Source organism: Lissotriton helveticus, chromosome 3_1 (assembly GCF_964261635.1).
Source record: "Lissotriton helveticus chromosome 3_1, aLisHel1.1, whole genome shotgun sequence".
In the NCBI taxonomy this organism is placed as follows: Eukaryota; Metazoa; Chordata; class Amphibia; order Caudata; family Salamandridae; genus Lissotriton; species Lissotriton helveticus.
This window is the reverse complement of record NC_136061.1, coordinates 1,316,210,562-1,316,226,085: the sequence shown is the minus strand read 5'-3', so window position 1 is coordinate 1,316,226,085 and position 15,524 is coordinate 1,316,210,562. Positions and strand designations below refer to the sequence as shown.

General features: G+C 51.2%; 1 protein-coding gene across 3 annotated transcripts in view; it reads right to left on the bottom strand.

Annotated features, from left to right (window-relative positions):
* Positions 1–15,524, bottom strand: part of NFRKB (nuclear factor related to kappaB binding protein) — a 1,053,863-nt gene that overhangs the window by 119,929 nt on the left and 918,410 nt on the right. The gene's annotated exons all lie outside the window — the stretch shown is intronic.

Below are 15,524 nucleotides of genomic sequence, written 5' to 3'. Positions count from 1 at the left end.
GCATGGGGCTCGGCGTTGGCATTGGGCAATTGTCGTGTCCACAGAAGATGGGCTTGGACAAAGTGGCCAGGAAGGATGTCGGTGAGGGCTTCATTAAAAGGCAGCAGGGGCTCTGAAGAGGCTGCTGCCGGCTGAAGCACCTCAGTCAGGAGATTAGCCCTGACAGCCACCGTAGGAAGCTTGAGGCCAAGGCCTCAGCCGCCCTACGCAACACCACAGCGTAGGAAGCTTCCTCCTCCTAGCCACGGTAGGAGGAGAAAGCATACCAAGGTTTCGGGATGTATCCAGACGACTGGCATCACCCAACTCCTCTCTCCAGTCCGGTTCCTCAAGTTGATCTGCTAGAGGGTCAATAGACCCCTCCCAGTCCTCCTCACCCTCCTCTCGCTGCCACTCAGGGGGTTAGGGAATGCCAATAATGAATAGTGGGGCAAAGGTACCCTCCGGCGCGGTACCCACGTCCATCAACGTCAATCCTGCACAGTGTCCACATTGGGGATGAGGCTGGGGTCGACGCTAGTTGGGGGCACAACCGGCGTCGGGGGCATCGCCACTGGGATTGGCGCTGGGGAAGGTACCTTGAGGTCGACCTGCACCGATCCGGATCAGGCCTGGATCCATGGGGGCCCTGCGGGGCCAGGGCCTGAGCTGATGGCATCAAAGGCCCTGGGCCTCCAGCCGAGTCTGCGGGGCCTGAAGGTGCGCCGGAGGAGTCGGGATCCCCAAAGAATCTGTAAAGCGCTTCGTAAAATCGACAAAGCTGGGTAGGGGACGCTCCGGCTCCAGGAAAGGGAGGGAAGCACCGAGCCGTTCCAGCCAACGGACGGGGGGAAAGACAAATAGTGATGATGCTTCTTGTGACTTACCCGAGGAGTGCGAAGACTTTGATGAAGAGTGGTGATGGCTCCGCTATCGGTCCCGTGACCTTCCCCTCAACCAGGGCCTTCAAGCAGCGCGGAGAAGACTGCTGGGCCTCCAAAAGCTTTCTGGACCACTCCCGCAAAGACTTTGGGTTCGGGGCCTGGCAGTCGGAGCACAACTTCGGGTCGTAGTCGCGCTTCGGGCACCAAAGACACATGAGGTGTGTGAGAAGTTGGCCTGGTATATGATGTTCACTATTCTAGTGAGCACCTTGCACCAGTCCAAACAACCCTTATGGTGATGGTTGTAAAGTAAACCTTATAGACCAGCTATCCTAGTGGTAGCATGGACAAAAGCAGTCTTAGGCTAAACTCAAGAGGGCATGTGAAGCCAGCTGTTTTACCATATGCAATCCCTTTAATACCAAATGAAAGGACACCACACAGGTTATATATTCAAAATATATATGTATTTATTTCTAAGACAATCCTCTGAACTCTTTATGAGGGCAGAGGCACAAGCGCATAACAAGTAACTTAATATAACATACAATAAGTTGCACAAATATGGATAGGCCCTGGTGGCCCGCTAAACTATATACTAAAATAGTGGTATAAGAACCACGTCACAAACAATGGTAAGGCCTAGGGAATCGCTGGGGCTACACTGGACTAACAGTAGTTAGAAAGCAGGAGGCCCACGGGATGCGTGTGCAGTGTCTAATTGCGCACGCGTGCACACATAGAAGTCAATGGGTGCGTAAAGTTACAAAGTTAAAGAATTAGGAGTCTTCCGACTGGACTAGAAGCTAACCACTTGAAATTAGGACACTAGGAGAGTTAATCTTCACAGGAGCACCGCAGTACTCGCACTACCTCACCCACGGGAAGCGGGTGCATAGGTCCCAAAGTGTGTCGGTTTCGTCGTGGAGTTCTATGGAGCCTTGGAGAAAAGATGCTGCAGGAGAGAAGAGTCCGGTTGGATCCAAGGGCGGATCAAGGATGAAGAGTACGTGAAAGCAGAGGGGACAGAGTCTGGGTCACTAGCCAGTGAACAGGAAGGAACCAGGCGATGTCGGGAAGCAATCAGGTGATGTCGCAAAGCTTGTCTCTGCAGCCACTTGGACCAGGAGGTGTCGACGACGACCAGGAGCTGGATACGGACTGTCCCACGAAGGCTCTCGCTGTCGGCGGTGTCGGTTCTCGATTCAGAGTAAACAGCCTTGGCAAATGCAACCTACGCAGGAATCGAAGATGGCTTCTTACTCAGGTCAGCAAGGACTGATGGGCTTCTCCTTCGCAGGGAAGCAAGGGCCAGTCTGGAGCAACCAGACCAGCGGTTTAGATTTCGGGTTTCGTCTTCACAGAGGCCACTAGCCAATGGGCAAGTGACCGGACAGACGCGTCGAGCAGGAAAATGCAAAAGGGCCCCACGCAGCACTCGGTGAGTGTGGAGAGGTGATCTTCGGTGCAGTTGGTGCTCGGGGCTGGGGCTTCTCAATCCCCAATGCACAACTTCGAGGGTGCCTCAGAAGTTGCACGGAATGCAATTCGCTGGCTTTCCAAGATGGCCGGTCCTACGTCTCTCGTCGCCTCCACTTGTCTCAGCTTTGCTGTGGCTGTGGATCGGGCTGTTGGATGTCTGGAAGTCCGGGTCTTGTCAGGCTCTGTGTTCGAGCTCCGGCGGGAGCAACGACAAAGCAAACCGTTGAGTGCTTGATGGTGCCTGCTTGCACAGGGTGGTCACTCCTTGACCACAAGGGAGATTCTTCAGTCTTCTACGTCGAGTAGGATGTCGAAGGTCCAGAGTTTCGTATCAGAGTTTCAGTCAGGATATATCTAAAGTCTTGGGACTCAGCTCCTACCTATATACCAAATCTAGGGGCTGGATTACCTGCTAGGTCCCTCCTATGGGTGGGACCCAGGAAGGGGGTGGTTACACCCCTTTCCCCTTGTCCAGTTTCGCGCCAGAGCTGGGGCTGGAGCGCGCCAGAGCTGGGTCTGGAGTGCCCCAGCACCGGTTTGACCTGGACTATGCATGGGACACCTTGTGTGCCCCAGGCAGTGTCTCATTTCATTCAGCCCTCCCTGCCCCAATACACTATAGCCTGTCTGGGGTGGTGCTGCTGAGGTACTGGGTTTTTCAGAACCGGCACAGACACCGGTAACCCGGCGGTGTCAGGGTACACCCAGAGACCTCGGGTTCTTCCTGATCCAGACCACAGAAACTCAGAGTCTTCTAGGTGAAGTCAAAGATTAGTTTATTGGCTGCAACCAATGTAACAAGTGTCCTAGAAGTACAACACGGGGAAGTATATTCTCAGGAGACTGCTCGAATTTACAAAGTCAGGCTTCTCTCTTTATACAGGATATTCAGCTTCAGGCAAACATTCTTCGAATTTGTAGTTTGTCATTTACAGTTATTGGTTTACAAAAGAAAAGCAGAGTCATGATGACATGTACATATTTCACGTCGTGCTGCCCATAACAAATCACCCGGCAAGGCCCAACATTTCATCAGATATCAGTGGACCCCCAATAAAACAGGCACCTCCCCATCATAAAGTAAGTGAAGCAAAAGAGTAGAGACAGATGTGAGCAAGATATGGCAGGTGTGCGCGCTGAAATGGTTTTATGGCTTGTTGAGCCTAGATGCTATCTTGCTCGGCCACTGGGAGGGGAACTGACCTAACGAGTTCGGCCTGGGGCAATGGTTCCAACTTGCACAGGTCATGGAAAAGTCGATTAAGGAGTATGTGTCCTTGTGGAATTGAATTCAACTGGATTAAGGCCTATGTAAAGGGCAATACATAAATGGAAGCCAAGGGTTCAGAACGCAAATGATGATTTCGAGGTGAAATCGTCACTCGAATATGCTGAAAATATATGTACATGATGTACTCGTCATTCTCGGTCTTTTGATACCAAATTCGTCATGTTTCGACGAAGTTTTAATTCTTGAGTCCAGAACGATTACACGAATCCAGATTTTCAGAACCACACTAGCACCTCCCTGTGACAGGAAACCTATTGTCCAAGCCTCCCTCGCTGGAAGGACTCTCAGCAGCAGGAAGTCAGACTTGTGTCTGTGGCAGCAGCATCCATTTTGTGATGCTGAGGCTCTGGTTAACTTTAACCGGGATTAATGGAAGTATGAATATGCTACTTACCAGTATGCATCTGTTCTTGGCATGTAGGGCTGCTGACATTCATATCTGTAGCATAGATCGCCGCCTAGTGTTGGGTCCGGATGATTGCACATTGTTGTCCTGGAAGAGTCTTCGAAGTATCACGAGATAGGTGGCTCCTCCCCTGGACTACAGTGCGCATGGACATCGACTCCATCCCCAGATTGTTTTTAGCCATTGTGGCGAAGATGGAGTGTAACAGCGTGAGCGATGACCATGCTAAGAGTAAGTGTAAGTTCTGCAGCCGCTACAGGCGCCGAGGAGGAGGGTGGGCGATATGAATGTCAGCAGCCCTACATGCCAAGAACAGATGCATACTGGTAAGTAGCATATTCAGTTCGAGGCATGTGGGCTGCTGAATTCATATCTATAGCATAGAATATATAGCAGTCCCTCCATTAGCAGCGGCCGCCTGTGCCAGCTGCAGATGTTTGAAAAAGTGTTTTTAGAACAGCCTGCCCTACAGCTGCTTGCTGCTTGGAGTGCACATCTACACAGTAGTGTTTTGTAAATGTGTGTGGGGTAGACCATGTGGCTGCTCTACAAATGTCTTCTAAAGGGATATTTCCAAGGAAGGCCATGGAGGCCCCCGACTTGCGGGTGGAGTGGGCTCTTGGGGGGATTGTTAAAGTGCGCTTAGCTTTTTGATAGCAAATTTGAATACACTTAACGATCCACCTGGCTACACCTGGTTTGGAAATGGGGTTGCCCCTGTGTGGTGCGGAAAAGGCAACAAAGAATTGTGTAGTCTTCCTAAAATCTTTGGTCCTATCAATGTAGTACATTAAAGCCCTTTTGACGTCAAGAGTGTGGAGCATTCTTTCTGCCACTGTCTCAAGATTTTGGAAGAACACAGGCAGTTCAATAGTCTGATTGACATGGAACTGTGAAACCACCTTTGGAAGAAATTTAGGGTTAGTGCGCAGCACTACCCGGTTGGAGTGAATTTGTATGAATGGCTCTTGTACAGTGAGCGCCTGGAGCTCACTAACACGTTGCAGTGACGTAATGGCTATCAGGAAAGCCACTTTACATGTTAAGAACTGAAGCTCGCATGAATGTAGAGGCTCAAAAGGTGGACCCATCAGCCGGGTGAGGACCACATTAAGATTCCATTCAGGAGCAGGTGGGGTCCTGGGAGGAATGACTTGTTTGAGCCCCTCTAGAAAGGCTTTAATTGCAGGCACTCTGAAAAGGGAGAGATGCTGCCTGTTTTGGAGATAAGCCGCTATGGCGGATAAATGTATTCGAATGGAAGCATATGCTAGATTGCATTTGTAAAGATGTAACAGATAACAAATGAGGTTGTGCGTGAACGCGTCAAGCGGGTCAATGTTGTGGTCCACGCAATAAATGACAAACCGCTTTCATTTTGCTGCATAGCATGCTCCGGTGGTGGGCTTTTCTTGCCTCCCGTATGATATCCATGCAGTCAGGAGGCAAGTTGAGGTAGCCAAACTCTAAGACCTCAGGAGCCAGATTGCCAGGTTGAGCTGTTGCGGATCTGGGTGCTGAATGTCGCCATGGCTCTGCGTCAAAAGTCTGGGTGTGAGGTGCAGCCTTTGATGCGGTACTACGGAAAGTTCTAGAAACGTGGTGTACCATGGTTGGCGTGCCCACGTTCGAGCAACCAGGATGAGCATCATCGAGTGTTGCTTTAGCTTTCGTGCCACCAGCGGTATTAGAGGTGCTGGGGGAAAAGCGTACGCAAATTTGCCTGACCAGTTCATCCATATCGCATTGCCCTGCGACTGTGGGTGTGGGAACCTGGCGGCAAAGCTTTGGCATTTGGCGTTTTCCTTTGTGGCGAACAGGTCTATCTCTGGATGACCCAACTGCTGGAAGTACGGGCGGAGTACTGATGGATGTATCTCCCACTCGTGCATTTGGTGGCTGTACCTGCTGAGCAGATCCGCCATCTGATTGTCCTTGCCTGGGAGGTGTTCCGCCATGAGGAAGATGTTCCTCTGAATGGCCCACTTCCACATGCTCTGAGCCAGATGAAACAACTGTGGAGAGTGTGTCCCTCCCTGCTTCTGAATGTAGTACATGGCCGTCATGTTGTCCGTCCGGATCAACACGACTTTGTTGCACAGATGTACTTTGAATGCTTTTATTGCCATGAAGATTGCCATCAGCTCTAGGTGGTTGATGTGTATCTTCTTTTGCTGCATTGTCCATAGTCCCTGCACTGTGTAGTGGAGTACATGAGCTCCCCAACCATGGAGAGAAGCGTCTGTCGTTAGGATGATCTGTGGAACAGGCTACTGGAACGGTTGGCCTTTGCAAAGGTTGTGTGGATTCCACCAATGCAGAGAGTTGTATGCACGACCGGTCACCAACACTAGGTCTTTTAACTGCCCGTGAGCCTGATTTCACTGACGTGCTAAGCACTCTTGAAGCGGACACATATGTAGTCTCGCGTGCGGGACTATGAAGATGCAGGAGGCCATCATGCCTATCAACTGCATGAACACTCGTACTGTCCCACGCAGGCTCTCGCTGTCGGCGGTGTCGGATCCGGGATTGGCCTTGGCAAAGGCAACCCACGCGGTGAAGGGAAAAGACGTCTGGTGCGGACTAGGAGAGTCCGGGGTGCCCCTCTTTTGGAAGGGAGCAAGGGCCAGTCTGGAGCAACCAGACCAGCAGTGAAGATTCAAAGGTTCGTCGTCTAGGAGGCCACTAGCCAGCCAGCAAGTTACCAGACAACGCGTCGAGCAGCATACAAGCAGAAGGGCCCCACGCAGATCTTGTGGATGCTGGAGGGCTGATCTTCGGTGCAGGGGCTGCTCGGGGTTGGGGCTTCTCAGTCCCCAAAGCACTTGGTCGAGTTTACCTCGGGAGTCGTGCTGGAAGCGAAGTGCAGGTTCGTTCAAGATGGCCGGTCCCACGTGTCTCGTCGCACCCACGGGTCTCAGCTTTGCTGCAGAGGTGAGTTGAGGTCGGAGAGGTCTGGGAATCCGGGTCTCGTCGGGCTCTGAAGTCTGGATCCTCGAGGGAAGACGACAAAGTGAAGCCGCTGGACGCTTGATGGTGCCTGCAGTTGCAGGGTGGACACTCCTTGTCCACAAGGGAGATTCTTCAGTCTTCTGTGGAGCAGAACGTCGAAGGCCAGAGTTTCTTCTTGTTGAATAGTTCAGGATAATCTAATTTGGAATGGGACCAGCTCCTACCTTTATTCTCCTAAAGGGGGCTGCACTACTGACTAGGTCCCTCCCCTGGGTGGGACCAGGAAGGGGGGTGGTTACACCCCCTATCCTTTGTCCGGTTTCCTGCCAGAGCTGGGGCAGGGATGCCCCAGCAACTGGTTTGAACCGGTGTATGCACAGGGCACCTTGTGTGCCCCAGGCATGTCTCATTCCTTTCAGGCCTCCCTTCCTCAATACACACAATCCTGTCTGGGGTGGTGCTAGCACCTCCCAAGGCAGGAAACCCTTTGCCCAAGCCATCCTCGCTGGAAGGACTCCCAGCAGCAGGAGGTCAGACTTGTGTCTGTGGTGGCAGCATCCATTTTGTGATGCTGAGGCTCGAGTTAACTTTAACCGGGGTTCACAGTTACATACATGTCGTGTCCCTCTAGAAGGGTGGAATGCTACCCCCGTCGCCAGAATTGGGGAGGGGGTAGTATTCCAAATCGTATGACACCTTACTCGACATGTTTTGATAATGTTATACCAGAGTTAGCATTTAACCGCGAGGTTGATAATGCACTTAAGAGTATATGGTATAGCGTTATCATGGAACAGCTATTAGGACTTGGTTCCGCAAGCTGCAAACGGGCTCAGCTCATGCCAGAGCACCATCTCACATAATTCCAAGCACTCTGCCTTCAGGATTGATAAGGCCTTCCATAGGAGTGACTGATAGGAATATATTTGTCCATTTTAGGGTTAGATATAGGTATACTATGTCTACAGCAAAGGGTGTTTACACCACCTTGCCCCAGCTGTCATGCAGCCAGTTGTGTCAGATTTAGATGGCCAGTCAGGGGTGGCATAATACATGCTGGTAGGCCCTGGGTACACCTATGCCCTGGGTACAGGGACTGATAAGGTGGCCCAGTACCAATTGGTAAATGCACCTAGGGTACATGGAGTCCATTTTAACAGAGAGAGCAGAGAGCCTGGGGTCCTGAATAACAGGATCCCAGGCCAACTAAGTCAAAAACCAGCAAAACACCAGGCAAAAAGTTGGGGGTAACCATAGTCAGATATCCACCTTCCTACAGTATACACTTGAGTGTCCGGGGCAGTTTGTGGATCCCCCCGGGTCTGCATCATCTGCCCATGTGTCATGCTGATCTTCAGGATCAGTGTCGGCAGGGTAGTTGTATTCCTCATAGTCACCTTCCCCAGCCTCCACATCCGAGGAATTGGGCGAGATTGGAGCAGTGTCCTGACCACGTGGATTAATCAGTTCAACAAGAACTGGGGAATCTGTGGAATCCTTTTTCTTCTTTAAAAGAATTGTGTAGGACTCCATAGGCTGTGCCGGTGTGATTTTCCGCTTGTAAATGGAAAGTTTACCGGAGTCGGCGTCGATAAATCGTTCCGACTGCTCCTCCAGCAGGGGTTGTCGATGCGTTGTGCCTACAACTGCAGGGGTAGGCTTCGACCCCGTGGACACCGTCATGGACGCCTCAACGACCTTCTTCGGCGCGAACGCCTTCGGTGCCACTTTCGGCGGCAGCGTGAACTGAATCGGCGCCGCCGGCATTTGCGGTTTTGTGGCAGGCTTCGGCGTGGGAGCATTTTTCGGATCGACCGCGGAAGCCTTGGCCTTAATGTGTTTCAATGAGTCCGACACCTGCTTTGTGAAGGATGCGGACGGTTGCGTCGACTCGACAGGTGTTTTCGGGCCACCACCATGTGCGGACTCGAGGGCCGTAGTACTTTTGGCCTTGTCTGGCCGACGCGCAGGATCGACAGCTTTTGTAGCTCCGAGTCCCTTGTCTGTGTCGACAGCCTTTGGCGCCGACGTCTTCGGGTCGGCGACCTTGACAAGCGCTTTCGGTGCCCCAGTCTTCGGCTCGATGCCTTTGAGCGACTTCACCGTTTCAACAACCTTCTTTGACTTCGTCTGCACCGACAGGTCTGAAGACGTGGAGCCGACCAAGGAAACAGGCACTTTATGTTTCGTCGGCGCCTCTATCACTTTTGGTTTTGTCGAGACCGAAGCTTTCTCTTTCGGTTTCGATTTGACTAATGGCGGCTCTGTAGAAGTGTCCGTCGAGACCGAAGCTTTCTCTTTCGATTTGGCTAATGCAGGCTCCGTAGAAGTGTCCGTAGCCGGGCCCGGAGGCGAGACTGTGGATCTAGGTGCAAGATCTTGGGTAAGGCCATGTGGCGATCCCTCGACCTGAGCCTTAGCTATTGTCCAAACGGGGCATAGCTATCTTCCGTGGCCCCATAGGCCCCATCGTCATCTCCTACCTCGTCGATGACGTCTTCAGTATCGAGCATTTCTACGTCTGCGTCGTAGTTGGAGTCGATCCCTGCCGCTGGATTTGAAATCGGCTCTCGATCTTCCTGCTCGTCTGCCTCTTCTCCCTCGGCATCGAAAATGTTCACCGGGTCAGGTGCCGTCTGCTGGGCCTCCTGGCGCGCCACGCGCCGAAGTCGAATCGTCTTTTTGGAGCGAAAACGAGAACAAGCTATACAGTTGGCTTCATCGTGATCCGGCGACAGGCACTTGATGCACACCGGATGGACGTCGATGTGGGGATACTTAGAGTTGCACACGGGGCACCTCTTGAACGGGTTCCGTTCCATGATGTGTTGTCGAATACGGCTTGTTGCGTCGACTGGGCCTCTAGCACCGAAGAGCCACACGACTCCTCTGGATGTCCGACTCGGGAACTGAGCCGGAACAGAGCTGGGCACCGAACGCAAGACAATACCGACGATGTAGGAAAGGCCTTTGGGCCTAAAAGAAAGTTTCTATTGAATCCGAACTTGAGTGATCAAATATGCATCCGAACCCAATGGCGGAAAAAAACAATCTGGGGATGGAGTCGATGCTCATGCGCACTGTAATCCAAGGGAGGAGCCACCTTTCTCGTGATACTTCAAAGACTCTTCCAGGACAACAATGTGCAATCATCCGGACCCAACACTAGGCGGCGATCTATGCTATAGATATGAATTCTATAAGTTATAGGCCCTACCCTCCCTCCCCTTCCCCTATTGGGCCAAACCCCTTCCTTTTACAAATAGATATGAATTCAGCAGCCCACATGCCTCGAACACATGTCTTCTCCCTCTAGAAGGGTGGAATGCTACCCCCGTCGCCAGGACTGGCGAGGGGGTAGTATTCCAAAGCGTATGACACCTTACATGACATGTTTTGATAAAGCCAAACCAAAGTTAGCATCTGACCGCGAGGTACATAATGCACTTAAGAGTATATGGTATGGCAATATCCTAGAACAGCTATGAGGACATGGTTCTGAAAGCTGCAGACAGGCTCAGCTCATGCTAGAGCACCATCTCACATAAAACCAAGCACTCTGCCTTCAGGATTGTTAAGGCCTGCCTTAGGAGTGCCTTATAGGTGTATATGTGTCCAGATATAAGGTTAGACATAGGAAGACTATAGCTAAGCAAGTGGCGATTACACGACCTTGCCCCAGCTGAGTGATCAGCCAGTTGTGTCAGTTTGGATAGCCAGCCAGGGGTGGCAAAAGATATGCTGCAGCCCCTGGTAGGCCTTGGGTGCACCTATGCCCGGGGTACCTATAGTACACTGTACAGGGACTCATAAGAGTGACCCAAATCCCAATTGGTGATGTACCTAAAGTACATGGTGTGAAATTTAGAGAGAGAACAGCAGGGCTGTGGGTCTGATTAGCAGGCCCACAGCCACTTTAAGTCGAAAACCAGTGAAGCAAAAAGCAAAAAATGGGGTGACCATAGGAAAGCAGACCCTACTCTCCTACAAGGTGGGGATCGGTGACCGACATCAACTTGTGACACGAGTCACAAGGCTTGGAACCAGGCCGACAGCTAGACATCCCTCGTGCACCAGGAGTCGTAAGACTCAAAAGACGTTGAAAAAAAGTTGGAAAAGGTTAATCAAAAAGCGACTAAGGGGCATGCTCTCTCTGGCTCTGCGCTGGCTGGGGCGGAAAAAGAAAGAACTGACGTCAGCACGTAGGGGCGGCGTCTAAATATACACCATAACGCCATCCCCGCCGACCATGACGACGAACGCAGAGTCGACCTAGGCCACCTACCAACGCGCAGGGATACTGCTACAAAATAATTTCTCTGGATCCAGTCTGAAGCCTGGGGGTAATTCTACGGTAAGGAATCTATAACGAATGGTCTCTTTCAGATCAAATGCTTACACAGTGTTTTAGTTTCCTTCCACAATTCATTAAAAAAACTTTGCAATCTATGTAAAGCTCACAGAAATAAAACAAGCATTTGCAATGCAATAGGTCTCGCAATTGGGAGAGTTAGAGTTATTGGCGCTGCAAATAACAATGTCTTTTTCCCATGTGTTTTGATTTGGAGAGTAATGGATGTATCTGATGTAGAGTGAAATTATGAGGGTTGTATTGTAAGTGTTAGTTGTGGAATTGTGTGGGAGGGGATTGTGTGGCATTGAGTGTATTTGTGTAGTGGAATTATGAGGCATGGTGAATATACAGGGGTGAGAGCTGCACAGAATAGAAACGAGGATGGGCTGAGGGCGCTGTGGTTCGAGTACCAGTGGACTCCATATCACCAAGAAGCAGTGCCACAGCGGTGGGTGGCTTTTTCTTTTACAATTATTTATTTGTGGGATAGAGCAATTGAAGTGGACTAGGAGATGAACCATAAATTCCCCAAGGCAGGGGTGGGGGCTGTTTATTTTAATGTCAGTTGTGCCCTCTGAAGGTGCTAGTGTGTGCTTAAATATAATGCTCTCTGCACACACACACATATGTAGAGCTGACCTGTTTGCATGAGTTCTTTCAGCCTCACAGCTGGGTCCCCAAGGCCCTCTAAGTCTGTGTCTGCTCTAGCAGCTAAATACAATTATCATCTGATGTAAGAGGGCATGGCATTTACAGTAGGTCAGCTTGTTTTCTTACTTCTGTGCCACAGCGAGGTGTGCCCGATCCCCCATGCTTCGGGATGTGTGCAGCCGGAGCCCTGAGCCCAGGATGCGGCATGTGCCTATAGGGTTAATTCCTGTTAGCTGCGCCTGGTGTACTGATGCTTTCCCTAGGTCACGTTGGGGCCCGGCTTTAATCTTTTACCAGGCAGTGGAGTTGTAAGCATGTCTTTCTTGTACAGTCTAGTAAAAGGTTTGTTGCACGTTTTTCTACCTTTTTTGGGGGTATTTATATAAATGTTTAAAAAACATCTCAATGTTAAGACCTTACGGGCGTAATAAAACAATACATTGGTTCATGGTTACAGAGCACATCAACATAAAAAGAACAACATTTTGCCAACAACTGGAGGAAATTAACTGTTTGATTGATTTAAGTATATTTACAATAAACTACAGGGCATATAATATACCACGCAGACCTTATATACACTGCCAAGGCTGTGGATTTGCACTTGTATAATTGTTCTTGATTTTTCCAAATATTATGTTTCAAAAGTAACACATTTTTACTGCTTGTATGATTTCCTCTGAATTTTGTGTCGTGGGATATTTCTCTTAATCGTGGATGCCCACCATGATCAAGAGGACATGTATGGGCCAGGGCAGTATGGTTTAACAATTGCCCCGGACCATTATATAAAAGTGTGGTGCTTGGGACCGGGAGGGAGCATTAAGCACAAACCCTTTAATGCAGATGTGAGTTATAACTTATAGTTGCATGAGTTAATTTTCCTCATTTATGATTAGTGGTAAGAAAAGCCTCTCAGTTGCATGAGGACATGTTTTCCCACCATTTTAAAATCTTTGTTATGTAAACATGAAAACCCAGAACCAAATCCTTTTTTGGCCACATTTACTCTAACCGTCTTCTTTTCCTCTGGACAAGGCTTGTAGGCAGAATGTTCAACAGATCCACAAATTAAAACTAAGGAAAACCTGCAAAACTTAATGAACAAGTTACTTACCTTCGGTAACGATATATCTGTAAGAAACAGTAGTTAGTATTAGATTCCTTACCTTAGAATATCCCCAGGCGTCAGTCTGGATCCGGAAACTTTTGCGTAGCAGTACCCCTGCGCGTCGGTAGGCGTCGTCTGCAGGCGTCCCCTGCGGCTCCGCGTCGTCGGCGTCGTGCGCCGTGATGACGTCGCTGGAGTATATAGACGCCGCCTCCGCGCGCTGACGTCAGTTCTTTGCACACAGCTTTTCCGCGCCAGAACACGCAGAGCCATGTGAGAACTAACACTGGTGCCATTTGAAACTAGGGCCCTGAAAGGGATGTCCTTAACCCTAGGTATCAGTTCGCAGAACGGGGAGGATGGGCGGGGCGGTAAGGAATCTAATACTAACTACTGTTTCTTACAGATATATCGTTACCGAAGGTAAGTAACTTGTTCATCTGAAAGAAACAGGTTAGTATTAGATTCCTTACCTTAGAATAGATACCCCAGCAATACCAACCCCGGAGGTGGGTCTGCGAACCAATACAACCTACACCAGAAAGTCCTGGAGGACCGAACGGCCAAAGAAGCCGTCCCTCCGGACTTGACTGTCCAGGCAGTAGTGCCTCGCAAAGGTGTGCAGCGAGGCCCACGTAGCCGCCTGGCAAATGTCCTGCAAGGGGACTCCCCGGCCCAGGGCAGTAGAAGCCGCCGTAGCCCGAGTGGAATGGGCCCTCAGCCCAACAGGAGGCTCCTTCCGAGCCAAAGAGTAGCATGCTTTGATGCACAGGACGACCCACCGAGAGATGGTTCGTTTCTGTACCGCCCTTCCCTTCTTCTCACCCACGTAGCCAACAAACAGTTGGTCATCCACCCGGAACTGGCGTGTGCGATCCATGTAAAATGAAAGCGCACGTTTTGGGTCCAGACGATGGAGCCGCTCTTCATCCTTTGAAGGATGCGGAGGCGGGAAGAAGGAGGGCAAGGTGATGGACTGCCCAATGTGAAAAGCAGAGACTACCTTGGGCAGGAAAGAAGGTCTAGTCCGAAGAACCACCTTGTCAGGATGAACAGACAGGAAAGGAGGTTGAACAGAAAGAGCCTGGAGCTCACTCACTCTCCTGGCAGAGGTGATGGCAACCAGGAAGGCCGTCTTTAAAGTGAGAAGACGGAGAGGAAAGGAATGAAGGGGCTCAAAGGGAGCACACATCAGGAATGTCAGAACCAGGTTCAAGTCCCACTGAGGCATCACGAACGGAGCAGGTGGATACATGTGCGTGATGCCCTTTAAGAATCTTAACACAATAGGGGACTTGAATAAAGATGGCTGATCAGGTAGCCTCAAGAAGGCGGAAAGGGCAGAAAGATAGCCCTTGATAGTGCCCAGAGCAGAGCCCTGCTGGGCAAGGGAAAGAAGGAAGAGGAGAACCTCAGACAGAGGGGCAGAAAGGGGATCCACAGCCTTTGCTGTGCACCATGCCACAAATCTGTTCCACCGGCAGGCGTATACCGACTTTGTGGAGGGACGCCTGGCTGCCAGAATTACATCACAGACTTCAGGAGGCAAGTCAAATGGCCTCAACTGTCGCCGCTCAATCTCCAAGCATGGAGGTGGAGACTGGACAGGTTCGGGTGGAGGACCGTCCCCTGCTGCTGCGACAGAAGGTCCTCCTGAAGGGGCAGGCGGATCGAGGGACCGACTGTCATGCTGAGTAGCTCGGGATACCAGTATCTTCGAGCCCAGTCCGGAGCCACAAGGATAACTTGGGCCCGGTCGCGCCTGATCTTCTTCAGCACTCTGGGCAGAAGTGGTATAGGCGGAAAGGCGTACAACAGACCGCAACTCCACTCGCGCCGAAAGGCGTCGCCGAGCGAGTGCCGTCTTGGAAACTCCAACGCGCAGAACTGATGACATTGCGCGTTCTCTTCTGTGGCGAATAGATCTAACCAAGGCTCTCCCCATTGCTGAAAGAGGCCTCTCGCCACGTCCGAGTTCAGACGCCATTCGTGATCCACCGAGCACCGACGGCTGAGTTCGTCCGCCCTGGCGTTCAGAGAACCTGCCAGGTGTTGAACCGTCAGAGTCACGCCCTGACGTTCCAGCCATTGCCAGAGACGCAGAGCCTCCTGGCAAAGGGTCCACGACCCCACACCGCCCTGTTTGTTGCAGTACCACATGGCGGTGGTGTTGTCCGTGAACACCTGCACTACACTCCCGTTGACAAAGGGGAGGAATGCCTTCAGTGCTAGGCGAATCGCCCGCAGCTCCAACATGTTGATATGGAGCCGGGACTCCGCCGGAGACCAGATGCCTCTGATCTCTGCCTCTCCCAAGTGGCCTCCCCAGCCCTGGAGGGACGCCTCCGTCACAACTACGTGCTCCGGTTGGGGAAGGGAGAGGGATCTGCCTCTGACCCAATCGCGGTCCG